The 13,962-nt window shown below is 40.3% G+C and overlaps 1 protein-coding gene across 1 annotated transcript in view; it reads left to right on the top strand.

Moving 5' to 3' along the window:
* Positions 1–5,897: 5,897 nt before the first annotated feature.
* The window catches only part of RHOBTB1 (Rho related BTB domain containing 1), a 178,427-nt gene continuing 170,362 nt past the window's right edge, over positions 5,898–13,962 (top strand). The window contains exon 1 of the mRNA XM_053692254.1: positions 5,898–5,917. The gene's annotated coding sequence lies outside the window, so the exon portion shown is untranslated. The remainder of the gene's footprint in view (positions 5,918–13,962) is intronic.

The following is a 13,962-nucleotide window of genomic DNA, read 5'->3' as shown; positions in this document are numbered from 1 at the left end:
CTGTACTAGGAAGTTAACTAAACTGAATAAAGAGTAAGTTCATTAGGGGTATAATTTAGTATTTGACCAGTAAGAAAAAGGGACTGAAATAAATACTTAAAACATATTGCAATGTACTGGAATGAGTAATGTTGTATTTTACCTATGTTATAATATGTAAGGTTAATAAAAAAAAACAATGTTCTCCCCAAACACAGAAATAATTGTGACAGTATGGGGCATATGTATCAAGCTCCGAATGGAGCTTGATGCCCCGTGTTTCTGGCGAGCCTCGAGTACGATCGGGTTGATTGACACCCCCCTGCTGGCAGCCTATTGGCCGCGAGTCTGCAGGGGGCGGCGTTGCCCCAGCAGCTCTTGTGAGCTGCTGGTGCAATGCTGAATACGGCGAGCGTATTGCTCGCCGTATTCAGCGAAGTCTGGCGGACCTGATCCGCACTGTCGGATCAGGTCTGCCAGACTTTGATAAATAGGGGCCTATGTATACATTTGACCTCTTTAATGAAAGGAATTAAATATTTGTATTGGCCTTGATTCATTATTGATTAAATACTATTTTTGGCAATGCATTTCTGTTTGTAGACTTAGAAACCGCAAGAACAACTATCTGTTGCCAACAGCCTGGAGAAAGGGTGAAATTGTAATAATATCCTCCTAATCATCATATTTTGAAAGCTTTTTCATTGCAGTGAACACTGTTTTTATTCATGGCAAAGCTGATGATAAATGATTTAGTTATGATTCCTTTCTAGTCATGGATTTAGTTGTGTTTAACGTTCCAAAGGCAGGAGTGGCCAGCTAATGCCATGAGTGCCCAGGGCTGCACTCATAATACATTTGCTGGCACTCCTCCCATGAGGTATCAACATACTGTTTTATTGGCTGCAATTATTGTGCTTAATGCAATTTTTTCTTTTGAATCCTTGCTATATTGTATCTCAGCAATTATTTTATTTAACGTTAAAGGGACACTGAACCCAATTTTTTTCTTTCATGATTCAGATAGAGCATGTAATTGTAAGCAACTTTCTAATTTGCTTTTATTATCAATTTTCTCTTCATTCTCTTGCAATCTTTATTTGAAAAGAAGGCATTTCAGCTAAGGAGCCAGCAAATTGTGGGTTCAGCACCATGGACAGCACTTGTTTAAAGGTGCTGTCCAATCAGCAAGGACAACCCAGGTTCTTCACCTAAAATGGTCCGGCATCTAAACTTACATTCTTCCTTTTCAAATAAACATACCAAGAAAATGAAGACAATTTGATAATAGGAGTGAATTAGAAAGTTGCTTAAAATTGCATGCTCTATCTGAATCACAAAATATTTTTTTTGGCTACAGTGTCCCTTTAATATATAATAAACTTGCAAAATGTTGTTTTTGTTATTTCTTTGCAAAAAATAATACAACTTTGAACTAATTTTGTCTGAAATGAATGTATTAAAAGAACAAACTAAAAAACAAGTGTAGAAATACTGTATGCCCAACTGTTTATTTAGTTTCCCCATTCTGTTAAAAAAAAGGATACTAATAAACAAATAAACTTACTTTGTAGTCAATAATTTGTTAAGGTAATAAATTGATTTATTTCACAGGTCTAATATTTATAGATTTAAAAGAAAAATAGAATGCCTTTATTTGTCTCCTTGTTTATTTAAAGCATTTTTTAGCATTCTAAGTTGTAAACGAATAATATGAGGTTAACAAAATGTTATTAATATGAAAATCCCAGTTTTGTATTACTATGTTTGACTTAAAATATGTTGAAAATATGTTTAATCATTTAATAATTACATTAATACTGCCTCTATTTTTAGGGGGAGGGAATTAAAACTCATTCCTTAGCTGTTTTTTTCAATATTAATATTCTTCTTTCACATGTTAATAAACACCATTATTTTCATTTTTGGTTTAAAAAAAAAAACAAATATATATCCTAAATCAATTTTCTTGAATGAAAATGATATAAAATAATAATCTACCAAAATAAACATAATTTATATAAATGGTTCATTTAAAAAAAATTGGGGGCGGAGCCTGGCTGAGAGCAGCGTAAATCCGGAGCTCCGCAATAGCAGCCCTATCTAAGTTAAGCTATCCTGGACATAAGCAGCTGAAAACACCCAACATGTGGTGATTGAAGATCAGGAGACTACCAGGCACCCTTAAGATCTATTGGATTTGCCAGATAATGGCAGAAAAGGGGAGTTCGGACACAAGCACATAATACCTGCGACATGCATAGAGGTGGAAGTGAATCCGACGACATAATCATTCCACACAAGTGCTGAATGCATGTAAGCAGTAAAGAACTCCCTAAATCCACTTAGATATAGCTACGACTGGCCTCACTACAAAGCACGGTCTTTATTTAACCGGTACTATGCCACATTCAGCGTCTGGAGCGAAGCTGTCGCCATCTTGGGCCTTCTCACATGCTGCAAGACCATGCAGCTAGATAAACCTCCTGACCTAAAGGAGATACATACTTAAACAGAGACCCTCAGCTTTGTATATAAATAAATAACAGGGGCACAAACTATGACATATGATATCGCATCATAAAATCTATAACGCTAAACTTCTAAATGAAACACAGAGAGGTTAAGTCATAAATATTTGCACTTCTACTATAATTGCATGTTATGAATCAACATTCTATACTGGACATATAGCCAAGAATTTAGAACAATTTATCTTAACATATATGGGCCTAACTGCTTTTCTTCATGTGCCAGGATTAACAGATTACAACTGTCCTGCAACGCCTTAAACAACACTCCATAGGCGACAACCTTTTGTATCTACATGTTAAAGGGAACTACTATATCATATTCCTATAATCCTGATTTCTAACCATGGCTACCAGAAGAAATGTAAAGCAAGATAAACTTTCCAAACCCTCCTCAGGGAAGTCTCTAACTATATAATCCTATATGCAAGCCTCAGATTCCTCAGATATTAGAAATAAACGCCATTCTGCAGATTCCCAAGTCAACATCGACCCCAGTTCACAAACAGATGAAATTCACATGTCTACATCTATATTACAAGACTTGCCTTCTAAACAAGATATCGCAGACATTCACACCTTGGGGTTTCAAGTAGGATCCCTAGAAAACTGCCAAGCAGATATTAAAGAAGATGTGCAGAGTCTGATAGACCAAGTCATGCAGCACCAAGAAACCATCTCAACGTTACAAGAAAAACTTGGAAAACCGAAGCAGACGTAAGAACATACGAATTAGAGGAGTCCCCGAGAGTGTCCTCCCTCAAGATTTACCTGTATATCTACAGACATTATTTAAACAGCTAAAAGACTATACCTGCACCACAGAGATACAGTGGGTATGGGCGCACAAGTCACTCAGACCTAAGCCACCAGGCACAGCCCCACCAAGGGACATAATCATCCGTTTTAAACATTTCTTAGAAAAAGAAATGCTCATGAACCAATCGAGGAAAACACCACCAGTTACCTACAGAGGCAATGTCTTACAGTTTTACCAAGACTTATCCTTCCAAACACTGCAAAGGAGAAAGGAGTTCACTCCTCTCACTACACTCTTGTGCAACAAGCGGATCCCTTATCATTGGGGTTTCCCTACCCAGGTTTTCCCTACCCCTGAAGATATCACCTCCTTTTGCAACATACTGGGGGTAGAACCCCATCAAAACCCGAAACATCAAACACTTCATCACCATCACCCTCCAGATGGAACAAAGACCCATCCTCTTCGTGGACCACTGTTGCCGGCAAACAGGACAAAACAACCATATCACCATGGTCGATGACTAGTTCTCCAAAATATACACTTTCAGCACATGATGTGCCAGATGCAATGAACTCTAGGGACCCTGAATGAATGCTACTTTGAACTGAATTCCCTCAGAAGTGTGCCTGTTAAGTATTCATACAATATCTCTACATATACTGTCATTTATCTTAAAGACTCAGTAATTTAATAATCTGAAAAACTCTACAACCATGTCCCCCCCCCCCCAAGGGGCTACAATAAATAGAGGCTATACTGCCTACTTATGTAAAACCAATTTCTTCTACTGTTCCCCTCATTAGGACCACATCAGTTAAACATTAATAAATATTGTCGTTCAGTAAGGGTAATCTTCGAAGAGAATAGAAAATGTATACTACTGGTCCACTATAGAGACCAACTAGACTTTACTTCAATAGCTATATAGGACCTTCTTCATGCCCATATACCCTATAAGGTCCTGTTTTGTTTGTTTGCCTATAACTTAAAACTTTTAAATCTTTGCATAAAGATTACCTGTACCCTAACTTTATTGAAGAAAATTACTCCAGGGTAGATATCTCCTGGCAAGGTATACCTTTACATAGGGCTTGCTATACATAATCCCCTATGATTGCTCTCAATATAGCCTACATTAGGAAGAGAGCACTTTACTCGTTTGATTTGTTCAATATGTTTTGTTTTTTTAAACTGTTATGTTTGTTTGAAATGTTATTCATGATTGAAACAATGTGTTACTACCTGCACTACCTTGACAATGCTCAGATGTTTACAATTTTGCCTATTCCCATGCAACATTCACTAACACCCGGTACTAGATTATATTATACTTCTATGATGCCTATTAAACCCACATCAGGGGCTCCATGTACTAAGCCGTCAATTCATCCGTCATTTTAGACGCGGCTAAACTCACCGTTACTCGCCGGGGGCGAAATGGTGTCCGCTGTTGCTATGTACTAATAATCCCACAATAAATAGACAGTGATTTAAGAGGTAAATGTACAACATAATTGACGCAATTTTTTTTTTTAAATTATGATAGGTCATTGTCTCCAATATATATTTCTTTAAAATAACATTATCTGACTTCTTACGCTTCAGTATCTGAATCTATATAGGCCATTTAGGCCCCAAATACTGTAATCATTTATGTCGCATATATGTATTAGGGATTGTACAAGCCATTTAGGCCCCAAATACTGTAATCATTTATGTTGCATATATGTATAAGGGATTGTACAATAATAGGGTTGTTATACTGCCTTTTTTTAAAGGTCTAACGGAACTATAGATTTGTTGATTATTAATATAGTGATCCCTAAAGATAACACCCATGTGTTTATTTACAAACCAGTATTGCATAGAAACCTTAAAGAGATAATGACAATAGAAATAATGTAATTTGAAACTGTTAAAAAAAATATTGATGTTGTGTAACATGGTATGTCAGATATTAATCATGAGACTAACCCCAGATCACATGCCTTCTTAAATTCTCTGCATCACACGGAGAATAAACAAAAACAGAATTCTCTCCATAGCTGCTGAAATGAACAATGTAAGTACAATGCTGATATTACTGCCTTTTATATATGTCTAGACTGGCATCTAGAGTGACTTTCCTATTGTTTTGTACCTTGCCCGCCACCTAAAAGGTGGCGAGGCAAAAATAACGAGGTGGGGGCGGAGATTGACGCGAGCAGACAAATAGATTTTTTAGTTCATGGGGACTTCCGGTTGGGCGGGGCATAGGAGCGTGCGGGTGAGACTCAATGTTGGAGCCTCACAGAAACCGCCGAGATCAGCCCCAGAACATAGAGACCTAGGCGGCATAAAGCCGTCGGCGCTAACCGCAGCAAAAGAAGCTGCAACTTAACAACAGAAGGAGTCAATCGGGCTCCCACGACGGGAAGCGGTGCTGCTGGTGAGGAGGAGAAAGATCTGAAGACCAGCTAAAGAGCACCACAGACGGCAGAGAGGGAGGCTTACTTTTCCAGCCTGTGAATTTCGAAGTGCGGATACTAAAAACAGTGCAGGAACACAATTAGAAAAGCAGTGGCCGGATTGAGGACACGGGAAAGCAAGAGAAGAAAAAGGTAAACACAGAGAAAAGGAAAAAGAAAAGAAAACGCAACACCAGGTACTGCACATATTTATTGAATAAAAACTGTGATAAAATACCTCTTTCTTTTGGGCCAACTGCTTGAAATGGTTGAATAGACATTGAGGGTCAAAGTGTAATTGGGGGCAATGTCAAGCAAAAATGCTGCTATGAATAAATCAAGATAAATTCATAATAAGGAATAAAAAATACAGCAGCCTATAAAACAAACATTGAAAACAGGAAATAGGCACTGTGTAACTGCACTTATTATTACGGGCAGATAAACAAAAGAGGACAGACATTAACCTCCCGCTAGGAAGAAAAACGGGAAAGATTTTTTAGTTCATTCTTTTTTGGCGAGTTGGTGGTCAAATGTGTCTAATTACAGTAAAAAATGGAGAGGTAGCGAGGTTTGGCGGATAAGTACCCTTGCAATTTTAAAGATGCGAGTTTTAACATAATTGACGGCTTTGTACATATCAGTTTGCGAGTTTTGACGTGAGATTTGTTGCGGGTAGCTCGCTGACTGCTTAGTACATGGAGCCCCATATATTGATGTAGCACGATAGACATAACACTGTGCAGCACTTGACTTTAATAACCCAAAACACAAAAGGGTTAAACTCACCTCACAAAAGATCAAAAGCCTTATCTGATTTAGCAAAACATAATGCTGATATACTTTTTCTGCAGTAGACCCACTTTAAGTATCATAAAGAACCCAAATATTTTGGGAAATTATACACAACTCACTACCATAGCTCTGGCCCAACAAAAAAAAATGGAGTAAGTGTTTCCTAATAAGGTAATCCTTCCCATTTACTTTAGACCAAAAGGTCACAGACAAAGAAGGAAGGTTTCTAGGTTTGACAGGTCTATTATATGGGAGACCCATTATGCTTATTAACACATATGCCCCAAACACCAACCATCTCCCCTTTTTCCATAGCATGTTCAAGAAAACACTTGATCTAGCTAAAGGCCCAGTATATCTAGCTGGAGCCTTCAATGTCCCTATAAATCCCAAAATAGACAGCACTAAACCTATAATCCAAATCTCACATAAACTCACCTCTACACTTTGGAGAGGCTTAAAAGATTTGATGTATGTGGTTGTAGAAAACTGTGCCTAGATATATATATATATATATATATATATATACAAGCTACACTATAAGGCGGGATCAGACTGATATGCTACAGGAAAGTTCTACTCTGTGAAAAGCATTACTGGGCTAAAAAGCTGCACCCAGGTGGTAAATCGCCATAGAACAGGCTAACAATGCTATTGAGCCAGTTGTTCGTTCCTGTGAGTGCACTTCTCTCTGTATGTATTTAGTCTCCCTATGGGAAAAAGGGGCAACCAGACGTGGACTCCTTGCTCAGTGTGCTTAGAGGAATATAGCTACACCTCACTGACGAGGCCCAATGAAGGCCGAAACGATCGTCTGGGGTTGCTGTGTTCCTTGTTCAGAGAGGAATTGCCTGGTATTTCGGTGCTGGACTGACCGTAATAGGCGGGATCAGACTGATATGCTACAGGAAAGTTCTACTCTGTGAAAAGCATTACTGGGCTAAAAAGCTGCACCCAGGTGGTAAATCGCCATAGAACAGGCTAACAATGCTATTGAGCCAGTTGTTCGTTCCTGTGAGTGCACTTCTCTCTGTATGTATTTAGTCTCCCTATGGGAAAAAGGGGCAACCAGACGTGGACTCCTTGCTCAGTGTGCTTAGAGGAATATAGCTACACCTCACTGACGAGGCCCAATGAAGGCCGAAACGATCGTCTGGGGTTGCTGTGTTCCTTGTTCAGAGAGGAATTGCCTGGTATTTCGGTGCTGGACTGACCGTAATAGGCGGGATCAGACTGATATGCTACAGGAAAGTTCTACTCTGTGAAAAGCATTACTGGGCTAAAAAGCTGCACCCAGGTGGTAAATCGCAATAGAACAGGCTAACAATGCTATTGAGCCAGTTGTTCGTTCCTGTGAGTGCACTTCTCTCTGTATGTATTTAGTCTCCCTATGGGAAAAAGGGGCAACCAGACGTGGACTCCTTGCTCAGTGTGCTTAGAGGAATATAGCTACACCTCACTGACGAGGCCCAATGAAGGCCGAAACGATCGTCTGGGGTTGCTGTGTTCCTTGTTCAGAGAGGAATTGCCTGGTATTTCGGTGCTGGACTGACCGTAATAGGCGGGATCAGACTGATATGCTACAGGAAAGTTCTACTCTGTGAAAAGCATTACTGGGCTAAAAAGCTGCACCCAGGTGGTAAATCGCCATAGAACAGGCTAACAATGCTATTGAGCCAGTTGTTCGTTCCTGTGAGTGCACTTCTCTCTGTATGTATTTAGTCTCCCTATGGGAAAAAGGGGCAACCAGACGTGGACTCCTTGCTCAGTGTGCTTAGAGGAATATAGCTACACCTCACTGACGAGGCCCAATGAAGGCCGAAACGATCGTCTGGGGTTGCTGTGTTCCTTGTTCAGAGAGGAATTGCCTGGTATTTCGGTGCTGGACTGACCGTAACAGGCGGGATCAGACTGATATGCTACAGGAAAGTTCTACTCTGTGAAAAGCATTACTGGGCTAAAAAGCTGCACCCAGGTGGTAAATCGCCATAGAACAGGCTAACAATGCTATTGAGCCAGTTGTTCGTTCCTGTGAGTGCACTTCTCTCTGTATGTATTTAGTCTCCCTATGGGAAAAAGGGGCAACCAGACGTGGACTTCTTGCTCAGTGTGCTTAGAGGAATATAGCTACACCTCACTGACGAGGCCCAATGAAGGCCGAAACGATCGTCTGGGGTTGCTGTGTTCCTTGTTCAGAGAGGAATTGCCTGGTATTTCGGTGCTGGACTGACCGTAACAGGCGGGATCAGACTGATATGCTACAGGAAAGTTCTACTCTGTGAAAAGCATTACTGGGCTAAAAAGCTGCACCCAGGTGGTAAATCGCCATAGAACAGGCTAACAATGCTATTGAGCCAGTTGTTCGTTCCTGTGAGTGCACTTCTCTCTGTATGTATTTAGTCTCCCTATGGGAAAAAGGGGCAACCAGACGTGGACTCCTTGCTCAGTGTGCTTAGAGGAATATAGCTACACCTCACTGACGAGGCCCAATGAAGGCCGAAACGATCGTCTGGGGTTGCTGTGTTCCTTGTTCAGAGAGGAATTGCCTGGTATTTCGGTGCTGGACTGACCGTAATAGGCGGGATCAGACTGATATGCTACAGGAAAGTTCTACTCTGTGAAAAGCATTACTGGGCTAAAAAGCTGCACCCAGGTGGTAAATCGCCATAGAACAGGCTAACAATGCTATTGAGCCAGTTGTTCGTTCCTGTGAGTGCACTTCTCTCTGTATGTATTTAGTCTCCCTATGGGAAAAAGGGGCAACCAGACGTGGACTCCTTGCTCAGTGTGCTTAGAGAAATATAGCTACACCTCACTGACGAGGCCCAATGAAGGCCGAAACGATCGTCTGGGGTTGCTGTGTTCCTTGTTCAGAGAGGAATTGCCTGGTATTTCGGTGCTGGACTGACCATAATAGGCGGGATCAGACTGATATGCTACAGGAAAGTTCTACTCTGTGAAAAGCATTACTGGGCTAAAAAGCTGCACCCAGGTGGTAAATCGCCATAGAACAGGCTAACAATGCTATTGAGCCAGTTGTTCGTTCCTGTGAGTGCACTTCTCTCTGTATGTATTTAGTCTCCCTATGGGAAAAAGGGGCAACCAGACGTGGACTCCTTGCTCAGTGTGCTTAGAGGAATATAGCTACACCTCACTGACGAGGCCCAATGAAGGCCGAAACGATCGTCTGGGGTTGCTGTGTTCCTTGTTCAGAGAGGAATTGCCTGGTATTTCGGTGCTGGACTGACCGTAATAGGCGGGATCAGACTGATATGCTACAGGAAAGTTCTACTCTGTGAAAAGCATTACTGGGCTAAAAAGCTGCACCCAGGTGGTAAATCGCCATAGAACAGGCTAACAATGCTATTGAGCCAGTTGTTCGTTCCTGTGAGTGCACTTCTCTCTGTATGTATTTAGTCTCCCTATGGGAAAAAGGGGCAACCAGACGTGGACTCCTTGCTCAGTGTGCTTAGAGGAATATAGCTACACCTCACTGACGAGGCCCAATGAAGGCCGAAACGATCGTCTGGGGTTGCTGTGTTCCTTGTTCAGAGAGGAATTGCCTGGTATTTAGGTGCTGGACTGACCGTAATAGGCGGGATCAGACTGATATGCTACAGGAAAGTTCTACTCTGTGAAAAGCATTACTGGGCTAAAAAGCTGCACCCAGGTGGTAAATCGCCATAGAACAGGCTAACAATGCTATTGAGCCAGTTGTTCGTTCCTGTGAGTGCACTTCTCTCTGTATGTATTTAGTCTCCCTATGGGAAAAAGGGGCAACCAGACGTGGACTCCTTGCTCAGTGTGCTTAGAGGAATATAGCTACACCTCACTGACGAGGCCCAATGAAGGCCGAAACGATCGTCTGGGGTTGCTGTGTTCCTTGTTCAGAGAGGAATTGCCTGGTATTTTGGTGCTGGACTGACCGTAATAGGCGGGATCAGACTGATATGCTACAGGAAAGTTCTACTCTGTGAAAAGCATTACTGGGCTAAAAAGCTGCACCCAGGTGGTAAATCGCCATAGAACAGGCTAACAATGCTATTGAGCCAGTTGTTCGTTCCTGTGAGTGCACTTCTCTCTGTATGTATTTAGTCTCCCTATGGGAAAAAGGGGCAACCAGACGTGGACTCCTTGCTCAGTGTGCTTAGAGGAATATAGCTACACCTCACTGACGAGGCCCAATGAAGGCCGAAACGATCGTCTGGGGTTGCTGTGTTCCTTGTTCAGAGAGGAATTGCCTGGTATTTCGGTGCTGGACTGACCGTAATAGGCGGGAAGGCGGGATCAGACTGATATGCTACAGGAAAGTTCTACTCTGTGAAAAGCATTACTGGGCTAAAAAGCTGCACCCAGGTGGTAAATCGCCATAGAACAGGCTAACAATGCTATTGAGCCAGTTGTTCGTTCCTGTGAGTGCACTTCTCTCTGTATGTATTTAGTCTCCCTATGGGAAAAAGGGGCAACCAGACGTGGACTCCTTGCTCAGTGTGCTTAGAGGAATATAGCTACACCTCACTGACGAGGCCCAATGAAGGCCGAAACGATCGTCTGGGGTTGCTGTGTTCCTTGTTCAGAGAGGAATTGCCTGGTATTTCGGTGCTGGACTGACCGTAATAGGCGGGATCAGACTGATATGCTACAGGAAAGTTCTACTCTGTGAAAAGCATTACTGGGCTAAAAAGCTGCACCCAGGTGGTAAATCGCCATAGAACAGGCTAACAATGCTATTGAGCCAGTTGTTCGTTCCTGTGAGTGCACTTCTCTCTGTATGTATTTAGTCTCCCTATGGGAAAAAGGGGCAACCAGACGTGGACTCCTTGCTCAGTGTGCTTAGAGGAATATAGCTACACCTCACTGACGAGGCCCAATGAAGGCCGAAACGATCGTCTGGGGTTGCTGTGTTCCTTGTTCAGAGAGGAATTGCCTGGTATTTCGGTGCTGGACTGACCGTAATAGGCGGGATCAGACTGATATGCTACAGGAAAGTTCTACTCTGTGAAAAGCATTACTGGGCTAAAAAGCTGCACCCAGGTGGTAAATCGCCATAGAACAGGCTAACAATGCTATTGAGCCAGTTGTTTGTTCCTGTGAGTGCACTTCTCTCTGTATGTATAAACCTTATTTGTGTATGAGCAGCAATATTACCACCCCACAAACCTTCTCAACAGACAAGCATTTGCAAATAGATGTGTGAGACTTACTAAGTCTAGATAGTTAATATTACCTTATAGTTTGTCTAGATATAAAGTATAGTAGATGCTTGAACAAATACCAGAGTGTCCCGGTTAATGTATAGCAGTATAAAAGTCAGTTAGTTCTCAGAAATATAAATTTTGTGCACATATACATTCAAGTGTGCTACTGAGTACCTTACTTCAATGAAGCTCTTGTCAGAATGGGTCCTGTGAAGAGGTACGTCCGACGTCCTGTTGTACCTGTGATCAACAGGCTGGCTCACTTACCCTCTTCACAGCGTAATGTTACAATGTATCAGCTTGCTCCCATATAATTATTTGATTATGTCACAGATTGTAACGGTTTTCCAAATGCAATCTGAGTTGATCGCGAATACAGGATGACAAATTAATTCAATTTGATTCAGTGTACTTGCTCTTAGTGCTATATAGCACGCAAGTCCAGAGTAACGGATTTCACTTATGAGTTGATTTGATAACGATATTGCATATAACCCGGGTTATGTACTTCAACAAATGAAAGTCCATAGATAGCTGGTTAACGATAAAATTCTTGGTAAGATATACCTCAACCTGTATGAATATAGCTGCCTTAAACTTCAACGCGTTTTACCCTATTATGGGCTTTTTCAAGATAGGTTATAGGCAGGTAAACTGGGTCTTTTATAGGCCTGTGAGACTTTCTTATTGGTCCGTTGTTAATTGGTTTTATTTAAGGTGGTATTATTTTTATTCCATTGCTCATTTCTAAAAAAGGCGGTATGTTGCTAATTGTGCAAAAGCGTGAGGAACATTGATTTAAAAACATACAAACCTAATAAAAGTAGTGTTTACATAAAAAAAATCCCCATAACAGTTAAGGGAGACCACATACAGTATATATAATATATTACTATGACCGACAATAGTAAAAGAAGGTGTTAGATCTATTTTTAATGATCCATATACATATTATAAAGTATTAGAAATTCTACATATATTGTCTATGTTCAGATTGTTCATTCAAATAAGAATGGAGATAAATCAAGCTCTGAGTTGAGACCTTTTGGATACAGTATGTCAAATATATAAATAAGTTCAGCTTCTTTGATCAGTAATCTTTTTTTAATATCTCCCCCCCTCCAATTCATAGGCACTTTCTTTATACCCCACTATTTTAGATCACTAATTCTACCCTTATGTACATCTTTAAAATGTTTATATAAATGCGTATTATCCACTTCATTCTCTATATTACACAGGTGTTCCCTGATTCTATCTCGTAAACACCTTTTTGTCTCACCGAGATAGAACAAATTACATGTACATTGTAGTATGTAAATTATGTTTTTATTTGAACATCTTATGAGATCTTTAATTATGTATTCCTCATTTATATTAGTTATCATTATGCTTTTTTTGTGCTATATTGACATGCTCTGCATGTATAGCAAGGGTAAAATCCTGAAATCTTTTTACCTGATAAATCAGTGTCTACAAGTTTCCTTATACCTTTTCTCTTATTTTATATAACTTGGGGTTATCATCAATTTTTAAATTTGTTGCCCTTTTGAAAACAAATTTTGGTTTTGGTGTCAACCTATCCCCTATTACAGGATCTGCTTTCAGCAGGTGACAATGTTTATTAATAATTTTCCTAATTAGCCCATGATCAGCGTTATATTTTGTAATAAATGGAACTTTCAAAGTAGTAGTAGTCTCTATTTCCTCATCTGATTTCTTTTTGTATTCAAGGAGACTCTTTCATTCCATATTATTTGCTTTTGTTACTGCCTGATTTATGTGTTCATCTTTGTAGTCTCTTGCATTAAATTTCTCTATTAGAGATAGTGCCTGACTTTCAAAATCTTCTATGCGCAAAAAGGTCTTTCTTATTCTTATACATTGCCCTATTGGGATATTTTCTTTCCATCGATTCAAATGGCAGCTTTCTGCATGCACATAGTTATTCGAATCGACTGGTTTGAAGTGTGTTTTGATCTCTATTTTATCTTCTACTACCATACCGTCCAAATCTAAAAAAGTAACACAGTGTTTACTATAATTGTGGGTAAAAGCTAAGCCATGTGTGTTATTATTCATGTCTTCAAACATTTTCAACATTTCTGATTCAGGTCCACGCCAGATGATCAGAAGGTCATCTATGTATTTTTTATAGAGTACGAGGTTTGCACCATAGCTGCCATTATTAAAGAAGTCTTATTCCCATTCTCCCATGAAGAGATTGGCATAGCTTGGTGCAAACTTCG

This window comes from Bombina bombina, chromosome 9, assembly GCF_027579735.1.
Source record: "Bombina bombina isolate aBomBom1 chromosome 9, aBomBom1.pri, whole genome shotgun sequence".
NCBI classification, from domain to species: domain Eukaryota; kingdom Metazoa; phylum Chordata; class Amphibia; order Anura; family Bombinatoridae; genus Bombina; species Bombina bombina.
The sequence above is the reverse complement of the archived record's forward strand: the minus strand, read 5'-3'. Positions and strand labels throughout refer to the sequence as shown.